The sequence below is a fragment of the Heptranchias perlo genome, chromosome 14, assembly GCF_035084215.1.
Source record: "Heptranchias perlo isolate sHepPer1 chromosome 14, sHepPer1.hap1, whole genome shotgun sequence".
Taxonomy (NCBI): Eukaryota; Metazoa; Chordata; class Chondrichthyes; order Hexanchiformes; family Hexanchidae; genus Heptranchias; species Heptranchias perlo.
The window spans coordinates 20,740,692-20,767,327 of NC_090338.1; the positions used below are offsets into that span (position 1 = coordinate 20,740,692).

A 26,636-nucleotide genomic window follows, 5' to 3' on the forward strand; every position below is an offset into this window, starting at 1 on the left:
AGAAAAAAACCAGCCAAGGAACACATTCACCCTACTGTTCTGTGAACAGGAATGAAAATTGGGGAAATCAAACCAGATGAGAAGAATATAGAGTAAACATTATTATTGGTTCGGTTCAATTAGATGACCAGAGGAACTTAAATAGTTATTCTATACGTTGGTGTGTTTAGTGTTGATCGGCCAGTAGCCGTAAAAGCACTTTGTTTTTCTGTTTCTGATAATAGTGAGACTGTTGATTATAACTCTCCATCTCAGACTGTGCTCTGTGTCCATATGTCAAATTTGTCTTGCTTTTGCAGTCAGTCATTTCCAACAATTTTAAAATGAAATAAATAATAGCATTTCGATTGTCTAGTCCTTCAGCAGCAGTGGGAGCAGCAGCTGTCACACGATCACAATAGAATTAGTGATTGAGTTAATGGGTGTGTTTTTATTGTTGATGATTGCATTGTGTAAAATAAACACATTTTGATAGCTTGTCAGGTACGACAATGATAGAGGGCCATCACTGGTGATACACGAATAAGGAAGTGATTTCAATGAATTGTAGCCATATGGCATGGAAGAGTGAGACGAGGGAAGAAGAATCAGAAAGGAAGCAGCATAGAGAGAGACATAGGCCCAGAAATTCGTGCGCACCCAATTTTGGGCGCACGGGGAGCGCACGTTTCATTCCCTGCACCAGCTTTCGGAGGCTTCCTCCTTCCTCAGGTGAATGATGTTGGAACGTTGTTGGAACGTTGTTGGAACGTTGTTGTTTCCAACATCGTTCACCTGAGGAAGGAGGAAGCCTCCGAAAGCTTGTGAATTTAAAATAAAATTGCTGGACTATAACTTGGTGTTGTAAAATTGTTTACAATTGTCAACCCCAGTCCATCACCGGCATCTCCACATCATGGATAAGGTAGAGGAGGATGAGGACGAACCCATGGGCAGAGCAACGGCTCACCTGGCTGCCCCGTGAGGCCAGGGAGTCACTCATTCGTGAACAGTTCTTGTAAGATCTGAAAGTGAGAAGAGTCCAGTCCTTACGCCACCTGGAAAGAGCAGCGTCAATAGCAGCTCCCCACCACCACCCCCCGCCCCCCCCCGCCCGACCAACCCCGGAACAAAACAGTCCTGCAACTACACATACATCCACAATAAAGTGACCCACTGAGCGGCATCAAGTGTCGCGGTTCATGATGAAGCACATGAAAGGGCGCTATCACAAAAGCTAGTCAAGAATGGGCAAGATGTGGCAGTAGTGGTGAGAATGAAAACATTTAATGTGACTTCAACAAAAGCCAAGTAAAAATGAAAAACATGACAGTCTGTCAGACACCCTTGTGTATACCCTTCGTGATCACAAAACCTTAGCCTTTCTCTTCCTACCGCTTCTACATGGTGCATTCCCTATGGCTGCGGCAGAGGTTGCTCATGTCCATGGCCGGACTGTTTAGATGCTTTCGGCCGATGTCCTCTGAGCTTTGGAGCCCGTGAGGGCCCCTCCAAAGCCTGCTCCACCTGCACCTGTGCAGGGGCAGACTCAACCACCTGGAGAGGAGGCAGCATTGCGGGTACTGATTGAGAGAAGGCAACGGGTGAGATGTGGGAGCGCTTTGAGTGGCATCCCCACTTCCATGTCCCCTTTTGCCATCATCCCTCTCTTGGACTCCTACCACCCTGCTGGAGAACAGTTTGAAGGACATGTATGCTGTCTTGGAAGCCCAGTTGTAAAGTTTCTGTCTGCCTGTTTAAGGTGGCAGAATGTTGTTCACCCTGAGTCCGAACAGCCATTGTCGGCCTGAATGGACTCATTTGTGAGCTGTGCTTGAAGCTCAATGGAGGCTAGTCTTCTCTCCATTGCAGACATTCCCGTACTTCCCTGTGACACTATCGCAGACATTTCAGCAGTTACCTGCGACACTGTCTCAGACAGTTGCTTACGTCCCTGTGACACTTTCTCAGACATTCACTCCCGTACCTGTGCCACCATTACACTAATGCAGGGATTGGAGTCCTCCATCTTCTGTGCTTTTGTGGAGAGTGTGCGTGGCACCTGTTCCAGCACCTCGCAAATGTGCTGCTGTCCCTCGATCATTCTCCTTTTAAAGGATGGCCCCCAGGGTTCAGCATCTGCGCCCAGCTGAGCAGAGCCTGGAGAGGAGTGCGCCCACCGACGCAGACCCTCCCCAGCTGCCCCTGTGACAATGTCTGCTCGTGCTCACTTGTGTGTGGTGACTCACCAGGTGCCAACCCAATTAACTGACTACTAGGACCCGCCGAGGTGCAGGTATCTGCGCCGATGGATGGCTCGCTAAGATGTGACGGTGCACCCTCGGAGGCCAGGAGCTCCTCTAAGGAATCACCCTCTCCTGTCACTGCAGTCGTTGAAGGGCCTGTAAGACAACAGAAGGCAATATTTAGCATCATCACAGATGTGTCATGTTGCATTGAGCATACTGAGGTGTTCAACATGCCAATCATTATTAATATCAATTCATGTTGTGTGTGATGAATGTTAAAGTTGTGTCACGTTTGTGGGGTGCCAGTCTCACCGCCCCCGACTGACAGGCACTCGAGGGTGCGGCTGATCTCCAGGGCCTCCTTCTCTGCCTTTGTGAGGATCACTATTTGTTGTGGCCCCCCTTCAGTCCTCGCCCTCTCACGGACATTTTGTGCTCTCTTCTCCTAGTAGGGGAGAAAGTACAGATGTGTGAGTGAGTGAGAGTGAAGTGGCCAACCGATGGAGGCATTGCTTTGGGTGAGGCTGACCGTGAATGAGGTGCATCAGAGGGTGAGTATAAGACAAAGATATCACATTGGATGAGGATTGGGGTGAATGGTAGTGGTGGGGTCACAAATGGGGAGGTGAGGAATTGCTCAGGAAGTGCAAGTAAGTTGAGGATGAGCCTTAAGTGGGTGTGAGGAGTAATGGCAGTGCAGAATGAGTTGGGGTGGGGGGAGGCAGGCGGATGTGCGACACGGAATGCAGGAGAATCAGTAAGTGTACTCACTTTTGCTGACCTAGTTAGGTCATTGAAATAATTCCTGCACTTGACGCAAGTGCGACAGATTTTGCTCCTGCTGGTGACCTCCTCTGCCACCTCGAGCCAGGCCTTCTTGGTGGCAGAGGCAGGGCACTTCCTCCTGTCAGCCAGGTAAAATAGCTCCCTCCTCCTCCTCACTTGGGCCAGCAGCACCTGAAGTGAGGCATCACTGAATCTTGGAACAACCTTGCCCCTGTGCTGCTCCATTGGGTCTTCTTGCTCTTTGGTCTAGCAAAATCCATCAGAGCAATGATCCTTTAAATCCAGACACTCCAGCCTACAGCCTGTCACGTGGGTGCGCAGTCCGCCCACTGTGCAGCTTTTGGATAACAAACCCGGAAACAAGACTAATGGCCACCAATTAAGTCGTGATCGCGTGGGGAACGGTAAGTTTTTATTATTCGGGTTTGCCGTGCACTCATTGACCCCTCCCCCCGGCTGCCATCCCACTGCCCTTTTAAAATCGAGCCCTGTGTGTTTGTAGTAATGAGATTTGACCATATTTAGTATTTATCATTTTGTTTGTTCCTTTCTCAAATATATTTCGGGCATGTTTTCCATTCGTTTCCCCAAACAATCCTTTCGCTGCAGCCAAGTATCTGGATCACATGAGAGGGTTGTAAAATTCTTCTGGAAGTGAATGAAGAAACAGTTTGAAAGATAATCCTGAGACCCATTTAATGAGCTACTGTTGCTGCTTTTAGTGCTGGTCTGATATTCTGTGCATTCCCCATTGCAAATCTCGAACAATAAATTTGGAAGCAATACCCACCTTCTTGATTGTTTGATCCAGGAAATCAGGATAAAATTTTATTGAATACGTTCTTAAATAAGTTTATTCCTGAAGTGATGGTTAACTCTGCATTTTAACCTCAACATACACGCTCCAGATGACAGTGTTTTAGAACAGAACAGGTTTCGGGAGGGAATGGGGAAGGAGTTGTCCTTAACTCCATTGAAGTCCCTGGAAAGACTAGATGTTAGGGGAGCCTTCATCTGGCTTTATTCTTTCTGTGTGCCTTCTTAGAATTTTTTTTTTAAACTGACAAAGCTAGATGAGGGGCACTGCACATAATGTGAGGCCGCAGCAAATTTGAAAAAAAATGAGATCAGTTAGAAAGTTGTGTTTAGATGTCACAAAGCTTAAGTTTTAAATCCCTGAAGAAATTATGGGGAATTATGACAGAGGTAAGGAGTTCCACAGTTTTGAAGCCTTGTGATGGAATGAATAGTTGACAAGGAGGTGTGTTTTGATTTCATCACATTGAGGATGCAAGGAACTTCCTGGACTATCCAAACAGTGGAGAGCTTTCCTTATAAATTACTTTTTAGTTGTATGTTATTACCTAAGCATATCTAAACTACCCTATCAGTGGCCTGGATTTTTACACATCAACTGGGGTATACAGTCTACTCTTGTTAATTTGAAGTCACTTAATTTTTGAATTAGCTTAAATGGGCTACTGTGCCATTTTAATGTAATTGCTTGATTTGAATTACTGGATAATTCAAACTTTTCTTTGGGCATAAAATGACCTCGAATTATCAGGAGTAAACTGAAGAACTATAATGTCATGTTGAATTAACTCAAGCTGATCCCTGACTTAATGTTGGCTATTAAATGCCCTGTGACTTGAACAGTACCGGGGATGAGGGACTTCAGTTATTTGGAAAGACTGGAGAAGCTAGAATTGTTCTTCTTGGAGCAGAGAAGTTAAGGGGAGATTTAATAGAGGTGTTCAAAATTATGAAGGGTTGTGATAGAGTAGATAGGGAGAAATTGGTTCCACTGGCAGGAGGGTCAATAACCAGAGGACACAATTTAAGATAATTGGCAAATGAACCAGGAGAGAGATGAGAATGTTTTTTAGGGAGCGAGTTGTTATGATCTGGAATGCACTACCTGAAAGGGTGGTGGAAGCAGATTCAATAGTAACTTTTAAAAGGGAATTGGATATATACTTGAAAAGGGAAAAAAATTACAGAGCTCTGGGGAAAGAGCAGGGGTGTTGGATTCATTGGATAGCTCTTTCAAAGAACCGGCACAGGCACGATGGGCCGCATGGCCACCTTTTGTGCTGTAAGATTTTATGATCAGTGAGGTATTAATACTGTTGAACCTTTCAGGAACAAGAAAGAATTTTAGCAATGGTGCAGTTCAGATAACACCACTGCAGCTCTGGGAACCCAAGTGTTCTGAAACCATATATATTCATGAATTTATGGCTTAAAGGAAAGTCTTTGCACACTGAGGATTCACCATAACTTCAAAGTTTTTTCTATCTTTGCTGCAGTCCTTTGATTTCTTTAGGACATTTTGAGGTGCCAATTTGGATCTTATCAGCCATGATTGAATCTACAATGACAGTTTGGAAAGAAGCCCCTGTATATTTTTATTTCTGGAGCAGAGCTCTTGTATGTTTTCTGTTTTGTACCTGCATTATTCTGACCGCATTTAAGCAGATTCCTCGATTGGCAGTCGGCGGTGTTAATTTATTTGATGGTCTGTTTTTGCTAAGTGGTCAATGACTATTTGTGAATTTGTAATGATGCAGATTCCCTTTGCAATTTATCTTTTCCTCACATGTACACTTTAATCATCTCTTAGTCATTACTGTTTCTATATTCTTGTAGCTTGTTCAAGTTCTTTTTTTGTTTTCCCTTCTTGCTGCTGTTGTGTTCGTTTTTCTCAGATGTTGTCGTGTTGATTTCAATTCTGGATCATTTCCAGATGTTCCGTGTAGTCTCGTACTTGTTCAGCACTTTAAATCATTTATCAGTGGGTGTGTTTCATGGATCTTTGTAAGATATTATGTAAAAGGCTTTCTTTTCTTGTCTTCACATTTTCCTATTCCCTTGTTTATACGTTTTGTTTTTTGAAACTTGTGTTTTGAAAAGGGAGAAGTCAAGAAATTTTATCGCCTGAGGTTTTGTTGTTGGATGTTGGTTCTTCTGGGTGTTTCTCTCTCGATTTGAGGGGATAGATTTTGATGTATTATTTCTTAGTTGCTGTCCCTGTACCGTTAACACTGTCTAGCTCTTTTTGATACCTCGAGGGCTGTATTGAAAATTCTGGGCTCATATTGTGAGTTGACTGATAGAAACGTTATGAACTCTGCAAAGCTCATTCTTGTAAAGCAGGTCAGATCTACATAAAGACCTGAAGCAAGCTCAAATGTTTTTTTTAAAAAAGGGACTGAGTAGGAGTGGAACATTCCTTGTTCCAGTCCGACTCAGGTCCCTCCCTCACCTCTTTTTCTGGTACATTGATGACTGTATCAATGCCATTTCCTGCTCTCGCCCCGAACTGAAAAATTTCATCAACTTTGCTTCCAATTTCCACCGTTCCCTCGCCTTCACTTGGTCCATCTTCCCTTTCCTCCCTCGACTTCTCTATCTCCATTTCTGGGATAGGCTGTCAACCAATATCTATTATAAGCCCACCGACTCCCATAGCTACCTCAAATACACTTCCTCCCACCCCGCTTCCTGTAAGGACTCAATTCCCTTCTCCCAGTTTTTCCATCTTCGTCGCGTCTGTTCTGATGATACCACCTTCCGCACCGGTGCTTCTGATATATCTTCCTTTTCCTCAACCGAGGATTCCCCTCTACTGTCGTCGACAGGGCCCTCGACCGTGTCTGTCTCATTTGCCGCACTTCTGCCCTCACTCCTTTCCTTCCCTCCCAGAAGCATGATAGGGTCCCCCTTGTCCTTACCTTCCACCCCACCAGCCTCCACATTCAATGTATCATCCTCCGCCATTTCTGCCACCTCCAGTGCGATCCCACCACCAAACACATCTTCCCCCCCCTCCCCTTTCAGCATTCCAAAGGGACCGCTCCTTCCGCGACACCCTGGTCCACTCTTCCATCACCCCCAACACCCGCTCTCCTCCCCATGGCACCTTCCCGTGCGAGCGCAGGAGATCCAACACCTGCCCCTTCACCTCCTCCCTTCCCACCGTCCAGGACCCCAAACACTCCTTTCAGGTGAAGCAGCGGTTTACTTGTACTTCTTTAAATTTAGTATACTGTATCCGCTGCACACAATGTGGCCTCCTCTACATTGGGGAGACCAAACGCAGACTGGGTGATCGCATTGCTGATCACCTCCACTCTGTCTGCAAGTGTGACCCTGACCTGCCGGTCACTTGCCATTTTAATTCCCCTTCCCACTCTGACCTCTCTGTCCTCGGCCTCTTACACTGTTCCAATCAAGCTCAACGTAAGCTCGAGGAACAGCACCTCATCTTTCGTTTAGGTATTTTACAACCTTGCAGACTCAACATTGATTTCACTAACTTCAGATCATAACCACTGCTCCCATTTTTTCGGTCAGCTAGTGCTGGTAATGGTTCTGCTGCTGCCATTTACAGCTATTCCTGATCAATCTTTTGTTTCTTAACCTGTCCCATTACCACCTTCCTTGCCTTACACCATCATCCCTTTTGTCATTTAATCACTCTTGCCCTCTACCCTATCACCCTTTGTTCTTTCCTCCCCTCCTCCCTTCTTTCCCTGGCTCTGTACTTGCTCCAAAACTTGAACTCTTTTAACATCTTCCAGCTCTGACGAAACATCTTTAACCTGAAACGTTAACTCTGTTTCTTTCTCCACAGATGCTGCCTGACTTGCTGAGCTTCTCCAGCATTTTCTGTTTTTATTTCAAATCTTTATAAGACATTCTTGAATGTTACTTCTGATATACTCAGGGCTTCCAGGGAGGGAGAAAGCTACCTGGACATTTTGCTCTAGGAGGCAGCCACACCCCTGAGATTAAATACTTCAGAATTGACACGTGGTCAGGGACAGGAGGGTGTGACTGCGAGTGAGGCAGGTATGGGGATCCAGGAGGTAGTATTGCAGGAGCCTCAGTTCCTGTGCTTGTCCAATAGATTTGAGGTTCTTGCAACCCTTGTGGAGGACGAGCAAACTGACCATGGCACGTGGTACAGGAAGCCGTTCAAGTGGGGGAGTGAAAAGGAAGGTGGTTGTAGTAGGCGACAGTAAAGTTAGGGGGATAGATACTGTTCTCTGCAGCCAGGAGCGTGAATCTCGAAGGCTATGTTGCCTACCCGGTGCCAGGGTTAAGGACATCTCCTCCGGGCTGGAGAAGAACTTGGAGTGGGAGGGGGAGGCTCCAGTGTCATGGTCCACGTAGGTACAAACAACATAGGTTGGACTAAGAAAAAGGTTCTGCTGAGAGAGTTTGAGCAGCTAGGGACTAAATTAAAAAGCAGAACTACAAAGGTGGTAATCTCTGGATTATTACCTGAACCACGAGCAAATTGGCATAGGGTCAATAAGATCAGGGAGATGAATGCGTGACTCAAAGATTGGTGTGGGAGAAGTGAGTTTTGATTCGTGGGGCACTGGCACCAGTACTAGGGGAAGAGAGAGCTGAACTGTTGGACGGACTATACCTGAACCATTCTGGTACTAGAGTTCCAGCGAATCGAATAACTAGGGAGGTAGATAGGGCTTTAAACTAAATAAGTGGGGGGAGGGTCCCGGTGGAGAGAAATCTAGAATGCTAAAGAGAAAAGACAAAGAAGCAGTGTAGGAACGCGATTGGGGTAAGGATAACCAAATTATGTCAGGAAGGGACAGAGTGTACAAACAAAAGACAACAAATAGGGTCCGAGTAAGAAAAAAATAGTAATAAAACAAACAGGGCCATAATACAAAAAAATGTTCAGATGTCTAAAAATGTTAAAAAGACAAATCTAAAGGCACTGTATCTAAATGCACAAAGTATTCGTAATAAGGTTGATGAATTAACAGCACAAATAGATGTAAACGGATATGATATAATAGCAATTACAGAGACATGGCTGATGGGTGACCAAGACTGGGTGCTGAATATCCAAGAGTATTCGATATTTTGGAAGGACAGGCAAAATGGAAAGGGAGGTGGCATGGCATTGTTAGTAAAGGATGAAATCAGAGCAATAGTGAGAAAGGATATTGGCTCAGAAAATCATGATGTAGAATCAGCCTGGGTGGAGTTAAGAAGCATCAAGGGGCAGAAAACACTGGTGGGAGTTGTCTATAGGCCTCCAAACAGTAGCAGTAATGTAGGGGATGGGATCAAACAGGAAATTACAGATGCATATAACAAGGGTACTACAGTAATCATGGGTGACTTTAATCTGCATATAGACTGGCCAAACCAAATTAGCAATAATACTGTGGAGGATGAATTCCTGGAGTGTGTACGAGATGGTTTTTTAGACCAATGCGTTGAGGAGCCAACCAGGGAACAAGCTATCCTAGATTGGGTATTGTGCAATGAGAAGGGGTTAATTAATAATCTTGTTGCGTGGGGTCCTATAGGGAAGAGTGACCATAACATGATAGAATTCCTCATTAATATAGGAACAGGAGTAAGCCATTCAGCCCCTCGAGCCTGCTCCACCATTTGATATGATCATGGCTGATCTGTGATCTAATTCCATATACCTGCCTTTGGCCCGTATCCCTTAATACCTTTGGTTCAGATGGAAAGTGAAGTAGTCCAATCTGAAACTAGGGTACTAAATCTAAACAAAGGAAACTATGAAGGTATGAGGAGTGAGTTGGCTATGATAGATTGGGAAGCTTCATTAAAAGGCATGGTGGTGGATAGTCAATGGCTAACATTTAAGGAATGAATGCATGAATTGCAACAATTATACATTCCTTTTTGGCACAAAAACACAAAAGGAGATGCGGCCCAACCATGGCTAACAAAAGAAATTAAGGATAGTATCAGATCCAAAGAGGAGTCATATAAAGTTGCCAGAAAAAGTAGCAAGCCTGAGGATTGGGAGCAGTTTAGAATTCAGCAAAAAAGAACCAAGAGATTAATTAAGAGGGGAAAAATAGAATATGAAAGTAAAATTGCAAGGAACATAAAAATGGACTGTAAAAGCTTCTACAAGTATGTAAAAAGAAAAAGATTAGTGAAGACAAATGTAGGTCCCTTACCGTCAGAAACAAGAGAATTTATAATGGGGAACATGGAAATGGCAGAGCAATTAAACAAATAGTTTGGTTTTGTCTTCACGGAAGAGGACACAAATAACTTCCCAGAAATGCTAGGGAACCAAGGGACTAGTGAGAAGGAGGAATTAAAGGATATTAGTATTAGTAAAAGAATAGTGCTGGAGAAATGAATGGGACTGAAAGCCAATAAATCCCCAGGACCTGAAAACCTGCATCCCAGAGTACTAAAAGAGGTAGCCATGGAAATAGTGGATGCATTAGTTGTCATCTTCCAAAATTCTATAGATTATGGAACAGTTCCTGCAGATTGGAGGGTGGCAAATGTAACCCCACTATTTAAAAAAGGAGGGAGAGAGAAAACAGGGAATTACAAACCGGTTAGCCTAACATCAGTAGTAGGGAAAATGCTAGATTCTATTATAAAGGATGTGATAACACTTATAACATTTCAATGGGATTAGACAAAGTCAACATGGATTTATGAAAGGGAAATCATGTTTGACAAATCTACTGGAGTTTTTTGAGGATCCAACTGGTAGAATAGATAAGGGAGAGTCAGTGGTTGCAGTTTATTTGGATTTTCAGAAGGCCTTTGATAAATTCCCACATAAGAGGTGCAAAACTAAAGAACATGGGATTGGTGGTAATATACTGGCATGGATTGAAAATTGGTTAACAGACAGGAAACAGAGAGTAGGAATAAATGGGTCTTTTTCTGGGTGGCAGGCAGTTACTAGTGGGGTACCACAGGGATCAGTGCTTGAGCCCCAGCTATTCACAATATATATTAATGATTTGGATGAGGGAACCAAATGTAATATTTCCAGGTTTGCTGACAACACAAAACTAGGTGGGATTGTGAGGAGGATGCAAAGAGGCTTCAAGGCGATTTAGACAAGTTGAGTGAGTGGGCAAATACATGGCAGATGCAGTACATTGTGGATAAATGTGAAGTTATCCACTTCAGAAGGAAAAACAGAAAGGCAGAGCACTATTTAAATGGTAATAGATTGGGAAATGCTGATGTACAAAGGGACCTGGGTGTTCTTGTACACCAGTCACTGAATGCAAACATGCAGATGCAGCAAGTAGTTAGGAAGGCAAATGGTATGTTGGCCTTCATTGCAAGAGGATTTGAGTACAGGAGCAAGGATGTCTTATTGCAGTTATACAGCCTTGGTGAGACCACACCTGGAGTATTGTGTGCAGTTTTGGTCTCCTTACTTAAGAAAGGATATACTTGCCATAGAGGGAATGCAGCGAAGGTTCACCAAACTGATCCCTGGGATGGCAGGACTGTCGTATGAGGAGAGATTGGGTCGACTCGGCCTGTATTCAGTCGACTTTAGAAGAATGAGAGGGGATCTCATTGAAACATATAAAATTCTGACAGGGCTAGACAGTCTGGATGCAGAGAGGATGTTTTCCCCTGGCTGGGGGGGTCCAGAACTAGGGGTCACAGTCTCAGGATATGGGGTAGGACATTTACGACTGAGATGAGGAGAAATTTCTTCACTCAGAGGGTGGTGAACCTGTGGAATTCTGTACCACAGAAGGCTGTGTTGGCCAAGTCACTGAATATAATTAAGAAGGTGCTAGATAGATTTCTAGACATAAAAGGCATCAAGGGGTCTGGGGAGAGAGCGGAAATATGGTATTGAGATAGAGGATCAGCCATGATCATATTGAATGGCGGAGCAGGCTCGAAGGACCGAATGGCCTACTCCTGCTCCTATTTTCTATGTTTCTATATTTCGATGTTTCCAGTTCTAATTGTTGATATATGGCAGAGTGATACACTCGCTCTCAAGATTTGCCTTTGACAAAGTGGCATGCCAGTGCAAGTTACCCCATGGCAGTCATACATCTGTGCATCTTGCCCGTTTCAGGTATGGCCATGGCCAATTGTGGGTTGCCCAGAATAGCGTGTTAGGGTTAAGTCACCTTATGGTAATGATGACATCTTTTATATAACGAGTTGAGCAAGTCAGCCTTCAGCAGAGCAGTGCCTCTCCCTAACATCTCTTGGCCAAAAACATGTATGTCTGCCCTGTAATATCAGTTGTAGCAGTAATATTTGCAGACATTCCCATAAGCATCAAAGTTTCAACTAAACAGAAACTAGAGAAGTCAGTGAATGCACAACATGGAATCTGTACGCTAGCAGAAGTTTCTGTATTCTGCTGCATTTTAAGCGATTTTAAACCCAGAATAATAAACCTAGTTGTTTTTTTCTCATATCATACATCGCTGGATTATTAGGCACCCTGAGGACTAAACTAGAACAAATGATGTTCCACTTGGAAACACGCTGCTGTAAAAGTCCGAGAGGTTTTGATGGAGGATACATATGTCAGCAAGTTGGTACCTGCAGGCAAATGAATGGAAGCGCTCCATTTAAATCCTGGCAAATCTTGTACAATTCAGGCCATCGTGATTTGAGCTGAATCTGATACTAGCATGGTTGATATTATAGGCAAGATGTTACTGGTTTTATCTCTGTCTTCCTGATAACTCTCCCCTTCATTTCAGTTGAACCAATTCATCTCTCCTAATGCGACAAGATTTCTCTTCTTGACACAACACCTCACAGTTAATCCTGTTGCCTCAAGAATACTCCAGCTGCTGTTAATGGAGGCAATTGCTCCATAGTACAGCGATATTGAGTATAGATGACTTGTGTATCAAGCTTCCAATTTAAAAATGGGCACCGCTAATGGCTTTTTAAAATAAGGACCAATATTGAAATTCAGGAAAAATTATCATATTCCTGAGATTTATGGCATATTGATTGACTTTAAAAACAATCAAGTGAATGGAGCATCCTTATAGATAGAAATGATTTTAAAAAAAAACTGTAGTTTTCTTTAAGCTTTCTTACTTGGGCGGAAGGAAGCTTTGTGCTATGGGTTGAATCTGGAGATCGAGATATAGCTGCTCAGCCATTGAAAGGTTCTGAATGATTGCTTCTAAGTTAGATAGTTCATTCTGGAGTCATTCATGCTGGGTTATGCTGATGATTCTGTTTAGCCCTACTCCCCCCCTCATAGCTGATACCTGCTTGCATGTGGTCATGGTTGTATTTAGCCTTCTCCAAAGCATGGTGGTCTTCCACCACAGTTCTGTTTGCTCTATTCTGTTCGTCTTGCTCCTAAAGCCATTCTGAAGTGGTTTAACTAGCTGCACATGGTTTTTAGAACTGCAGTTAACCTGCATACCATCCTGCTTGTAACTCTGGGGTCTTGCCATTTAGAGCAATTTGTCCTCTGAAAGTTCAGTCTTGAGGGCAAGAGTGGAGAGGAGGATGTGGGGGGCAGCATCTATTTCCACTGTCACTGATGTGCTACTTCATACAGAGAGAGATTTTTCAAGTGACGGGTCTTTCCAAAGCTAAGTAAATAAACAGTAAAAGAATAGCTTAACAAAAAAACTTTACTTTTAAAATGTATTATACATATCAACATAGCAATTATACCTCTTGTTATCACAGGAGATAAAGAAATCGGATGTTAATTACAATTTTTTTATTTACCTACCCTTTACTTAAACAATTTGAAACATAAGAGATACTTCTTTGATAAATTTTACATGGCTATTTTGAAAGCTTTCTATTCTATCACTTCCATGTCCTGTGCCTTTTTTCTCCTCCAGCTGGCTCTACATCCTCATTATTTTTATATTCTAGCAGATGTATTTGAAAGGCCTTTGTGTGATTTGGGGATGGTATTGAGATCTTAAGTAAGTCCAAACCAAGAAAAGACTACACTTTCCTTATCGATCCATCCCTGATGGTCTGCCATTTTATTTATATATTGTGGTGGATAATGGCTTGCCATTGTTATTTTTTACATGTATGATAATAATTGCAATTGTTTTATAAGATGGTTGTTATTGTGCCACATTGAAAAGGAAAAATTTGCAGGGTTAGAGGGAAAGAGCAGGCGAATGGGACTTATTGGATAGCTCTTTCAAAGAGCCGGCACAGGCCAAATGGACTCTTTCTGTGCTGTAAGATACAATAATTCTATGATTCTATCTCCTGTGGCTCTGCTAATCATGAATCTGAGATATGTTGCTTTATAACGGGGATGTTATCTACCAAGTTGGAGAAGAAGTAAATGTGACACTTACAGAATCTCTGCGCAGGATCAATCCGTGTATGTCCTGAAACGTGTGTTAGAAACAACTGGGGCTGTGACATTGGACTGGCCTGAGAGCCATGCTGGAAGGAAAGAACTGATCCTGGGATAACATGCTCTTGTCTGGATACACTGCCACAGTCAATAATGTGGATTCCAGAGTGAGGCAGCACAAGAGCAACTCCTAGGCCATTCTGAAGCAACGGGCCTTGTTGTTTGCAATGAAGCTGCTTTGGGGCATGAGTAGATACTTCGTGACTGCAATATTACAAACAACCTAGGAGGGAGGGTGGCCTGACATGGCAGGCCTCTCAGAAAATTGAAGTTTTGATAGACCAGATTCTTCTAAGTATATATTTTGTATCTAGTAAATGGATTGTATTTTAAACAAAAAATACTCGGCCCTCTGCTTTCTTTTCCTTTTAATATATACATATTAAAGTTGGCATGGCTTGCAGTAATAAAAAAAATTCTGAAAAAATTGCAAAGTGTAGTTCTGTAATATAACTCTTGTTGCAAAATTAGAGCACACAGCAGTATTGGAAAACATTACGCTGTTGCTTCATGATGTGGCATAATTTAACATTCAGATAAATATTCATTTTCTTTGCAAATTTTCCACTAAATTTGAAAAAAGGGCATGAACATATTGGCATACATCTGTCAGTGGTTGAATTGTGTGGTATTATAAAGGATTTAATGGTAGATTGAACAAAATGACCGTGATAATCACTCATAACAACCAAATTTGTGTTTTTAGTTTGCTATCAGTAATTCTTTATCTCATTGTTAACCCATAATAAAAATGTGTAATGCTGTTAAAGTGCATTTGCATACCTGACCAGTGAGTGTTTGGGATGATGCTGAGTTCAGCATATGACCTGTAGGGGCACCTCAGCCCTTGGAATAAGGGAGTTTGACAATTGTTGGGATAATCCAACTGAGGGGCCCATAGACTTTTTAAAATTTTACTGACTGCTATAGGGAAATTATATAACTTCCATGTTCGACAACAGAGGTAGGGAGGGTCGAGGCCATGGACGGATTTGAAAACAAGGACGATAATTTTAAAATTGAGGTGTTCCCACACCGGGAGCCGATGTAGGTCAGTGAGCACTGCAGTGATGGGTGAATGGTACTTGGTGCGAGTTAGGATATGGGCAGCAGAGCTTTGGAGCTCAAGTTTACGGAGGGTGCAAGGTGGAAAGCCGGCCAGGAGATCATTGGAATAGTCAGAACATACAGTCGTTCTTCTGTTTCAGGTAGTTCTTCTGTTGGAGCAGGAACAATAACAATTGCTATTGAGTAGTTCTGTTGTGAGAGGTGTGTTATAGAATTTTTCAGCATGGTTTCTCCATTAAAGAAGGAGTGCTGAGCAATGTATGTTATCAGACAGCGTTATAGAAAAGATGCTTTGTATCGTTTTTCTATTGGAAGGTACATTACCTGAGAGATTGTTATCGTGCATGGCATATGAAAGCGGTCTTTTGTATAGTTTCTTTGTTGCTGAAAGAACTATAAATAAGTGGTATTATGATGGAGATCGGGCTGTGTTGCTGTTATATGTTCTTATGAAAAAGGACCAGAAACAAAAGCAACAGCCAAAATGCATTCATGATGCTTTCTCACAGGACAGTAAAGTTTGAATTTGCTACCAACAGGTATTGAATTACTTAAGAAAAATGACAAATGATACATGACATTGGTTGGCCACAACTAGAGTACTGGGAGCAGCTTTGGGGAGCTCATTACACAAATAAAAGATGCAAAATAGATTCACAAGGATAATGCCAGGGATGAGAGGATATAGATTTGATGAAAGGCTTGAGAAACCAAGATTATATTTCACTGGAACAGTAAAAGTATCCAAAAGAAATGTTTATAATTATGAAAGGATTGGAGAGGACAAACCGATAACAAGGGGGCTTAAATGTAAGATTAGTACTAAAGGCATAAAGATGAGGTTAGAAGAAATGTTTTGAAGCAGAGGGTTATTAGAATATGGAATGCATTACCATAAATGGCTAATAAGGCTAATCACAACAGTTAAAAGGGAATTAGATAAACACTTGAAGAAAGAAAATATTGAAAGGTATGGAAAATGAACAAGGATATATGATCATTGTTTACTGCTCTGATGTGGAGTTAACACTGGCACAGGCATGATAGGCTGAATGCCTTCCAAACCAAAATTTCTATGATTCTGTGACTTAGGCTGGGAATTTCCTCGGAGCTGCTCTCGCTCCACCGCCTTAACTATGCCGGAAGTCTGGCGGAAAACCCGTTTAGCAGACCTGGGATTGCTTGATGGAATAACTTAGAGGGAACTTGACACTACTTCTAAACAATATTGACCTGGCAGTGCTTAATGTTAACGATAGGCAAAAAGGGGAACACGTGTTCCATTGCCCAGCATTGACATCAGTCATCTTGATGAGTCCAAAGTTTTGAAAATGTTATTATACGCCCTCTTTAAGTGATTGTATTTTATGCCTTTCGTTCCACTACTGATTCTTTTCTTGGAGGTAAGGTAGTTAGCAAATACAGGAGGTCCGTCAGTGTAAGTGCTGTGAGCATAGTTTCCAGTGCATTAGTAGGACTCCTGCTTGCAAAGGCACAGCAGGCGCAGATGTTAATGGTTCGTAGGTGTAGCAACGAAACTGTTTCACAATCACTGAAAGCTGCACACGCAGTCTCTGCACAAGGTGAGTGATTAGAACCATCCATTAATAGAAACACCATCATGTAACATAGAGAAAAGGTTAGTAATGGGTGCAACATTGACCTCCAAACAGGCAGCATGTACACACATGACATTTCAGGACGTGACTGGTTGGTTGCTATCTGTGTCCAACATTAGTGCCTGCGGCCACACAGTCCAGAAGAGTTCTAATCATCTCGGAGCTGTCAGAATACTGCATAAGCGAGTCAAGATTTTGATTAACATTGTCAAGAATAATTTTGTAACTCTCTCTTATTCTGTTTTGCAGCCAAGGAAGAATCAGAGTCAAGCATTAAGAGCCCAAGGTAATATATTGTTTCTAGTTGCATTCTCGGATCTGTTTTATTTTCAGTAAATGTCACGTATTTCCAAAGAGCCACTTGTCGAGTTGTATTCATGGAGATCTAAGATCAGGTCACCTGCCTGTCCTGCTGAAAGGATGGTATATGTTGCCTGGGAAAGGGGAGAAGTGGAATAACAATCTAAAAATAAGGAGACAATTTATTTTTAAAAGTACTGCTGGCAAAAATAAAACAAGTGTTCTGCACACTTTGTGACATATCCGAATGTTGCAGTGAAAAAATCAACAAGGTTTATGATGGAAGGACAGAAAGTCAATTAAATGAAAAGAATGACAACTATGTGCTTTAATTGACTGAAGATCCCTCACTGTAGCATAGCAGCTACTGGATTATTCATTGTAACAATAGCTATAATGAGCGGGAGGAACCATTTTGTTTTTTTTTCCATTCAGGAAAACATTCTTGAAGTCATGATATCCTATTAAATCTTCCACCCCTCCCTCCTACACTATTTTGTTGTCTTCCTCTTGTCTTTTGAGAGACCATGATGGGCAGGCAGGCGACCTATTCCAAGACTTCAACCAAACCTGCTCTTGTAACAGAAATCCGTTAATGACTCGCCTTCTGATTTCACCAGTCCTCAGGGAGTTGATAGCCTCTGTTGAATCTCTTCCCACATTGGTTTAATTGGTATCAGGAACTAGGCAGAGTAGAAATGGAACCTGTGTTTTAATATTTACTTTAGGTAAAGCTGTTTGTCCTGTTGCCAGTTATGCTCTGTAACACATTAACTAGGCAATAAATGTGGTGCTCCATTGGCAAGGAGACTCCTCCAACTTTTCCAGTGGCCTTTCCTGGCTAATAATGCATTGATCTGGCACTATTTTATTGTGAAAGTTTCGGTCAAGCAGGAGAACAATACCGGTGATGGAGAACAGAACATCTTCAAAGGCCCCTTTAAACTGACCCAAAAATGTGTTTCCCCCCCAATGTTAGAAGAGTTTCCCCTCATTGCACCAGTGTGACAATTTTTTCATTTCCTCCATGAGTCATCCTGTGACATCTTCGAATGAGATTGCCAATTTAGCTCTAAATGTGTTCTGGGCTATGTCCACTATTAGCTGGATTGAAACTCATTCACATAAAACCCTTACTGCCCAGTAACAGAAGTGTCTCCCCCCCCCATTGCACCATTCAGAGGCCCATCTGGGCTGGATTTCAACCCAGGTAACAGAAGTGTCTCCCCCCATTGCACATACAGAGACCCTAATCTGGCATCATTGAATAACACAGTGGCCTGGACTTTGGCACCATAAGACCATAAGAGATAGGAGCAGCAGTAGGCCATTCAGCCCCTCGAGCCTGCTCCGCCATTCAATGAGATCATGGCTGATCTGATTTTTACCTCAACTCCACTTTCCTGCCTTTTCCCCATATCCTTTGAATAGTTGTTGGATGAATTTTGATAGTAATTCAAAAGATTTACCACTCTGTTCTCCATTTTATTAAACTAAGGTTGCTGAATCTTCCCAAACACTAGTGCAGGTCAAAAATCTGGGCCAATGCTTCTAATATTAGCTGTGTGATTGGAACGGCTCTTTATGTCTATTCTTTGAATTTTAAATGTCCTTCTACAGCCCAATTGTCAGGAATTTGTAGATTATTATAAATTACAATCTGATCGCGAGAGAGTAGGTGTAAGTACAACGCTGCATTCCTGTTACAGACACAACGTTCATACTTCAGTAGTCACATGAATAACTTGCTTTCTGAACTCATTTCCCTTGTATGCTTTACCCTCCAAGAGATCTCCAGCAGATCAAAATGCTGCACTTCAGTCAGCTTTCACTCCCTGACTCCAGCATAAAAAATGTTTGAATATTCATTAGGCTTGGAATAACTGGGAGCTGAGAATGAGAAGCAATAAGAGATTGAAATGACATCATCTACAGTAAGAGTACAGCTCCTTTAATTGCATATGCTTGGCAGATCGTTGGTGGAATTGCACTATGGGTAATCCTACTGTGAGAATGTCAAGTTCCAGCATACCACTTATTTAAATTTTATTACATTGGTGAGGGTGCTGCATTGATTCAATATTGTGACTAATTCTTATCACACTGTTGCATGACTTGCAGGAGGCAATTATTCTTCCAGTTCTAAAACAGAATGAAAAGCTTGGAGTAGAGTATATTCTAACTTTATTAATGACTGCTGGCTCACTGACGAGCCAAACTCATTTTAACCAGGTGTATTCTGGCATCTGCTGCATGTCCACAAGAACAGCCATGTTGCCGTCTGTAAGAGACCAGTTGAATGAATATTTTCTGGAGGGAATTCTTTCTGGCAACAAAGAGGAAAAAGAATAATTTGATCTCAATAGAAAACTTGCACAGTAATCCATTGCAGTCCAATTGACTGAACACTATATATCACTTATTCAACTAAATTATTCACTGATGAATTTAAATGATTACTTTATTAAATTATAAATATAATATGATTTCACTTCGCTATTAAATATTTTATCTGGTGCATGAATTTTTTTTTAAACTGACTTGATTAATACGCTTGTTAGGACTTTAGTTCCTCTTGAGCTTCTGAGGATTTTGCTCTCAGAATCAAATTAAATAAAGATGAAGGATTTTCTTGTGATTTATGAAAATGATGAATCTGTTGGTTAAAGAGTAACAACAAACAATGACCTTTAGAATAATTTAGCAGATCAAAATTGCTTTTCTCCCCCCACATACTTAATTAAACAAATTGGAAGCTTTATCACCTCAGAGTGCATCAGTCACCATACACACATGGGGGGCTGTCTGTGGTGGGCTCCAGCAGCTGGTGGGGAGTGGCAGGGAGTGAATTATGGCATGGTGTCAGGAACTGGGTGCTCCAGCCAGTTTGGAATGCTGTCTTTTAACTACTGAGTATTGGATTTGACTCTAGTACAGTCTAACGGCAACGACAACAACAACTTGCATTTATATAGCGCCTTTAACGTAGTAAAATGTTCCAAGGCACTTCACAGGAGCGATATCAGACAACATTTGACAACGAGCCACATAAGGAAATATTAGGACAGGTGACCAAATGCTTGGTCAAAGAGATAGGTTAAGAACATAAGAACATAAGAAATAGAAGCAGGAGTAAGCCATATGGCCCCTCGAGCCTGCTCCACCATTCAGTCAGATCATGGCTGATCTTCAACCTCAACTCCACTTTCCTGCCCGATCCCCATATCCCTTAATTCCCCTAGAGTCCAAAAATCTATCTATCTCAGCCTTAAATACACTCAACGACTCAGCATCCACAGCCATCTGGGGTAGAGAATTCCAAAGATTCGCAACTCTCTGAGTGAATTAATTCCTCCTCATCTCAGTCTTAAATGGCAGACCCCTTATCCCCCAAGTTCTCGACTCTCCAGCCAGGGGAAATAACCTCTCAGCCTATACCTTGTCAAGCCCCCTCAGAATCTTATATGTTTCAATGAGATCACCTCTCATTCTTCTAAACTCCAGAGAATATAGGCCCATTCTACTCAACCTCTCCTCCTAGGACAATCCTCTCATCCCAGGAAATAATCTAGTGAACCTTCATTGCACCGCCTCGAAGGCAAGTATATCCTTCCTTAGATAAGGAGACCAAAACTGTATGCAGTACTCCAGGTGACGTCTCACCAAGGCCCTGTACAATTGTAGTAAGACTTCCTTACTCTTATATTCCAACCCCCTTGCAATAAAGGCCAACATGCCATTTGCCTTCCTAATTGCCTGATGTACCTGCATGCTAACAGTTTGTGTTTCTTGTACCAAGTCACCCAAGTGTCTCTGGACACCAACATTTAATAGTTTCTCACCATTTAAAAAATATTCTGTTTCACTATTCTTCCTACCAAAGTGAATGACCTCGCATTTCCCCATATTATACTCCATCTGCCACTTTCTTGCCCATCACTTAACCTGTCTAATATCTCTTTGCAGACTCTTTGTGTCCTCCTCACAGCTTACTTTCTCACCCAGCTTTGTATCGTCAGCAAACTTGGATACATTACACTCGATACATTACACTCGGTCCCTTCAACCAAGTCATAAATATAGATTGTAAATATTTGAGGCCCAAGCATCAATTCTTGCAGTACTCCACTGGTTACAGCCTGCCAACCTGAAAGTTACCTGTTTATCTTTACTGTCTGTTTTCTGTCCGTTAACCAATCCTCTATTCATGCTAACATATTACCCCCAACCCCATGAGCCCTTATCTTGTGTAACAACCTTTTATGTGGCACCTTATCAAATGCCTTTTGAAAATCCAAATATACAACATCCACTGGTTCCCCTTTATCTACCCTGCCAGTTACATCCTCAAAAAAACTCGAATAAATTTAAGGGGTTTTAAGGGGCAACTTAAAGGAGGAGAGAGAGCTAGCGAGGCGGAGAGATTTACGGACTGAATTCTCGAGCTTAGGGCCTAGGCAGCTGAAGCATGGCTGCCAATGGAGCGAAGAAAATCGTGGTTGTGCAAGAGGCCAGAATTGGAGGAGCACAGAGATCTTTGTACAGCTGGAGGAGCTGTCTGTAAAATGTCTTCATAAAATCAGGTTGGGCAATCTCAACCCAGTTCCTACTGGTCACAAATCCACAGCGTAGAAGCTCTCACATTTCAGCAGAATGTTCCATTAAGTTGACCGTCTGATTCACAGAAGCCAAATGAATAGCTGGTGTGGAATTGAACCAGTAACATTGGTTCAGTACAGGGTTGCTTTCCAATATTGAGGTTATGACACTTTGTTGAGGGGCCTGTACTGCTTCTAGCCCATCTATTACATTTGACCTTAGGATGATTGATGTCACTGGGTGGGAAAATAAGTGGGGAAACTCCTTTCAAAACATGTACACCCATCATCTTGAATACATAAATTACAACAAAAGTTCCCAATAGCTCAGTTGGTAAATTCACCGGGGTAGAAATTGGTGCGTGCTGGTTCCTTTTGTGAAATGAGCGACATGTCTCGAACGCGGCCTGAAGCTCGCTCAAAATTGAGCCTCGGGCCTTATCTCCACAATACTGATGAATCTTGCCAGCTGGCACCTTACCAAAATTAGCCGGCTGGAACATGGAGCCAGCTTGCAGGTAAGTTCAACAGGATCCTGTCTGTATCTTTGTGAAATGGGTTGTGACAGTCTCAAACCACTTCGTTTTCAGTGCAAGTTGATAGAAAGTTACCCTTAATATGCCAAAGCTGGCATTAAATTGACAGTCTCTCTTAGAGATGCCACAAAGGTGACTTGCATGCGAGAAAGAAATAGTACACTAGTGTGATGGAGGACTCTCCTCTGAGGCTGGGGATGAGCCTTATAATGGGGGTAGAAGGGAGCTTCATACCCTCTTTACTGCACTGTGCTATGCTGCACCTGCCAACAACCCCAACCTCATTAACATAAGATGACACCGTTGACTCATCCAAGGTCCACTATCAGAGATAGAAGCCGTTACCTTTATTGGGGGGGGCATGGGTGGACTGTGTAGCTCAGCCCAGCTGTAAAGATCAGCTGTGTGGTTGTTTGTTTGCTGGCTTCTAGAGATCTTCCACAGCCATTGGGGAAATTACAGCAGCCAAAAACAGAGCAACTTTAAGCCAATTGTGTGTCCACAAGATGGCTTTTCTGTTCCGGTGCCATGGAATCAGTTCTGCAATTTAACCATAGAAGTTTACAGAACAGAAGGAGACCATTCAGCCCATCACACCTCTGATATCTCTTGGCTAGAGCAATCCAAAACTAATGTCAATGCCCTGCTCTCTCATCATAGCCCTATATATATCTGTTTCAAATGTATGTCCACTTTTCCCCTAAAAGATGTAATCGTCTCTGCCTCAACTATTCCCTGTGACAAAGCATCCCATGCTCCAATAACCCTCTGCTTAAAGAAAGTTCTCCTGACCTCTCCTCTCATTCTCTGTGATGATTTTAAATTGATGACCCGTCTTCCCTGACTTGCTAAACAGAGGAATATTTCAAACGGCTTCCTGAGACATAAATAGGCCATTATTCTATATCTATCCCATGCAGTGCTAACCTGGGAAGAATTGACGCTGGCCGTGGGTTGAAAAAGTGTCCTGTTCCCCCAGCACAACCATCCCTCATATTAATGGGAATAAAATCCCTCTGCCAAAAACGAATGATTTGTATGCTGACAGTGCTAAACTCTGCTCTTCAACTCAAAGTTCTGTTCATGAAGCCAGAACCAAGGCAATGGGTGAGATCGTGAAACAAGCAGCACTGTTCATGAACTTTGCTGTTCCGCTAACTTTGAGATTATCTGAACAATGGCAAGAGAAAGAAACTGTTTTAGTCGGTAGGCTTCATTTGAAACATCACTGAATGATTAATTATATGATGACTGGGCTGCAGACAGCTTTACAATACCATTGACAGTTGGATACAGCAGAGTTGGTCTTTTCGAATGATATATAACACGTGAAGGCTCATTTATTCTCCGCAGTAGCCAGTACAAAGCAGCACAAACTGCATTTTCTTTTCTTTCAGTGCCTGTAAGAAATGCTGGAAGCGTATTCAGCTTGCCTATCTCCCTTATGTATTTATAGAAATGGATGCTTACGATCAGCAGTGACTAGTTTATATCACAAGCTTTTAACTTTCCTGAAAAACGATCTTCAATCTTAAATGATCATTCAGGTGGCTTATGTAAACAATTTGCCTGTTATAGCACATAACCACGATTGGGTGTGTTACCAGAATAGTGAACATCCTCTCAAGCTAATGCAGTCCTGCAACTGCATACGGTGTACTGTTTAATCCTATATTGTGCCATACGGCGTCTTGCACCTTTACGTATTGCCGTATTATATACTATGCTCTGTATATACCTTACAGTCTGAGTACAGTGCTGCACTACACAGATTGCACTGTATAATCCTTCAAAATACTATACTGCACACTGTGCCTTGTTTAACTCTATACGGTACTGTATGTGATACATCCTATGCTCTGCATAAACGTTTTTTGGTGTATTACACACTATGCCTGTATATAACTTACTGTGCTGCACTACACATTGTATCACCCTAAATAATTCACTATAGCACCCTGAGCCCTAAATAGCCCTTATTTTCTACTGCACACTGTGCCTTGTACATACTTTATACAGTGCTGCGACTACAAATTATACCCTGTGAAAACAAACTGTTGAATTGCACACTGGGAGAGATACAAAAGGGTCCAGAGGGGCAATTTTTTCACTCAAAGGGTGGTGAGTGTCTGGAACGAGCTGCCAGAGGCAGTAGTAGAGGCGGGTACAATTTTGTCTTTTAAAAAGCATTTGGACAGTTACATGGGTAAGATGGGTATAGAGGGATATGGGCCAAGTGCAGGCAATTGGGACTAGCTTAGTGGTATAAACTGGGCGACATGGACATGTTGGGCCGAAGGGCCTGTTTCCATGTTGTAACTTCTATGATTCTATGATTCTATGATTCTATAATTAAATACACGTTGTGTGTTGTCTTATTCACTCCTGTACTATATTCGGTGGCTTTTTACATTGCTCTACTGTACCCAGTTATCTTCACACACCTTATGCAATCCTGTACTAGACATTGGAGGTAAAATTTAACTTCAGGCGGGGGTGCAAAATGGGCAGTAGCAAATCAGACGCCTGTTATAGACCCCGTTCAGTTTTCCTTTCGATTAAAGGAAAATTGGTCAGAGTATATAACGAGCAACCAGTCCTCTACCGCCCATTTTGAACCCCTGCCAAAGTTGAATTTAACCCCCAATGTTTCTGCATTGTCCTTATACAGTGTATATGGCATACTGTGCCTTGTATAATACCTAAACTGTGATGTCTTACACACTGTGCACTGTATAATCTGTATAGTACTGTACTGCACATTATGAAGTGTATACCTTCCACTGTATACACCTTGTCTAATATGAACCTGTATACTACATATTTTCAATTTTACCCCAAGAATTTTGACATCCACTTACAATTTAAAAGTATTTTAGGCCAGTCATATCTTTTTAATGAATTTCTTCACCAATATTAAAACTGATGCTGCCCAAAACATGGCTACACTTTAAGTGGGTTTGAATTGCAGATTTTGATCAGTACTGTCAGGTGATTCTTCTCTTGTTGCTGAGCTCTTGAATTTGCTCAATTCCATCGAAAATTCCTTGGAATGACCTAACATTAACATACTGTTGCTATTAAATTTCTATTTTTAACTGTGCAAGATTGCACATTGTCATTTGGGCTGTAAATGAACATAATTATTCCACATTTCCCATCCAAATAGCCTTAATGGCTGTATAGTATGAACCCTCCACAGTGTTCAGCAGTATAAAGAAGTCCATTGCTTCTTCAATAATTTGGATAGAGCTTTTTTCACATGTATTTTTGGTTAATGATTTACACAAAATGGTGAATTAAACATTCTGTTTAAAAGCCTCAAATAAAAAAGGGTCAATAGGGCCCTAAATGTCAACCCTATTGGAAACATAAGAACATAAGAACTAGGAGCAGGAGTAGGCCATAAGGCCCCTCGAGCCTGTTCCGCCAGTCAATAACATTATGGTTGATCTTCGATCTCAACTCCACTTTCCCGCCCGATCCCCATAACCCTTGATTCCCTTAGAGTCCAAATATCTATCGATCTCAGCCTTGAATATACTCAACGACTAAGCATCCACAGCCCTCTGGTAAAGAATTCCAAAGATTCACCACCCTCTGAGTGAAGAAATTCCACCTCATCTCAGTCCGAAATGGCCGACCCCTTGTCCTGAGACTATGCCCCCTAGTTCTAGACTCTCCAGCCAGAAGAAACAGCCTCTCAGCATCTAGGGACAGATGACTAGGTGAACACATTATTAATCTGTGAAATGCTTGGGATTGTTATAGAAGGAAATCAGACTTGTCATATGAAATTACTTTTTAGATCCATTCTATTGACTGGGTGTGCCTACTTGGACAATGGCTCATGTAAGGTCTTCTTCCACAGACAGAGGAAACAGTAGTTCCACTAGATAATGTGTTTTAAGTCACTTTTGGAATTTCTTGCTGGTCACTCAAAGACCCTGTTTAACCCTTCAGTCTATTAGCATGTATCAACATCATGTGTTTGTAAAATAACAAGACAGGCTATTGGGGCTAATAATGCAATGTTTGGTGCATTGGGGACAGTGAGGTCTGGTGAGGGCAGTGTGTCAATGTGACATGGGAATACTTTTAATGTTGACGGCCTATACACGCGTTTTGTGCGAGGCTCGTATAGGCCCTGAAAAGCACGTGAAACATATAAAAATGGGTGCTGCAAGGGAGACTTTTTCTCATGTTGGATCATTGCTCTTAAATGGCCCTGATTTATTTAGTCTGAAGATATCCTTGGAGCTGCTCTTGCCCTGTGGCTCTCCAAGGAAATTCACTGCCTT

At 42.2% G+C, this 26,636-nt stretch overlaps 1 protein-coding gene across 1 annotated transcript in view; it reads left to right on the forward strand.

The window, feature by feature from the left end:
• The first annotated feature begins 3,362 nt into the window (after positions 1-3,362).
• The window catches only part of tenm2a (teneurin transmembrane protein 2a), a 1,632,827-nt gene continuing 1,609,553 nt past the window's right edge, over positions 3,363-26,636 (forward strand). The window contains exons 1-2 of the mRNA XM_067996099.1: positions 3,363-3,418; positions 17,151-17,187. The gene's annotated coding sequence lies outside the window, so the exon portion shown is untranslated. The remainder of the gene's footprint in view (positions 3,419-17,150; positions 17,188-26,636) is intronic.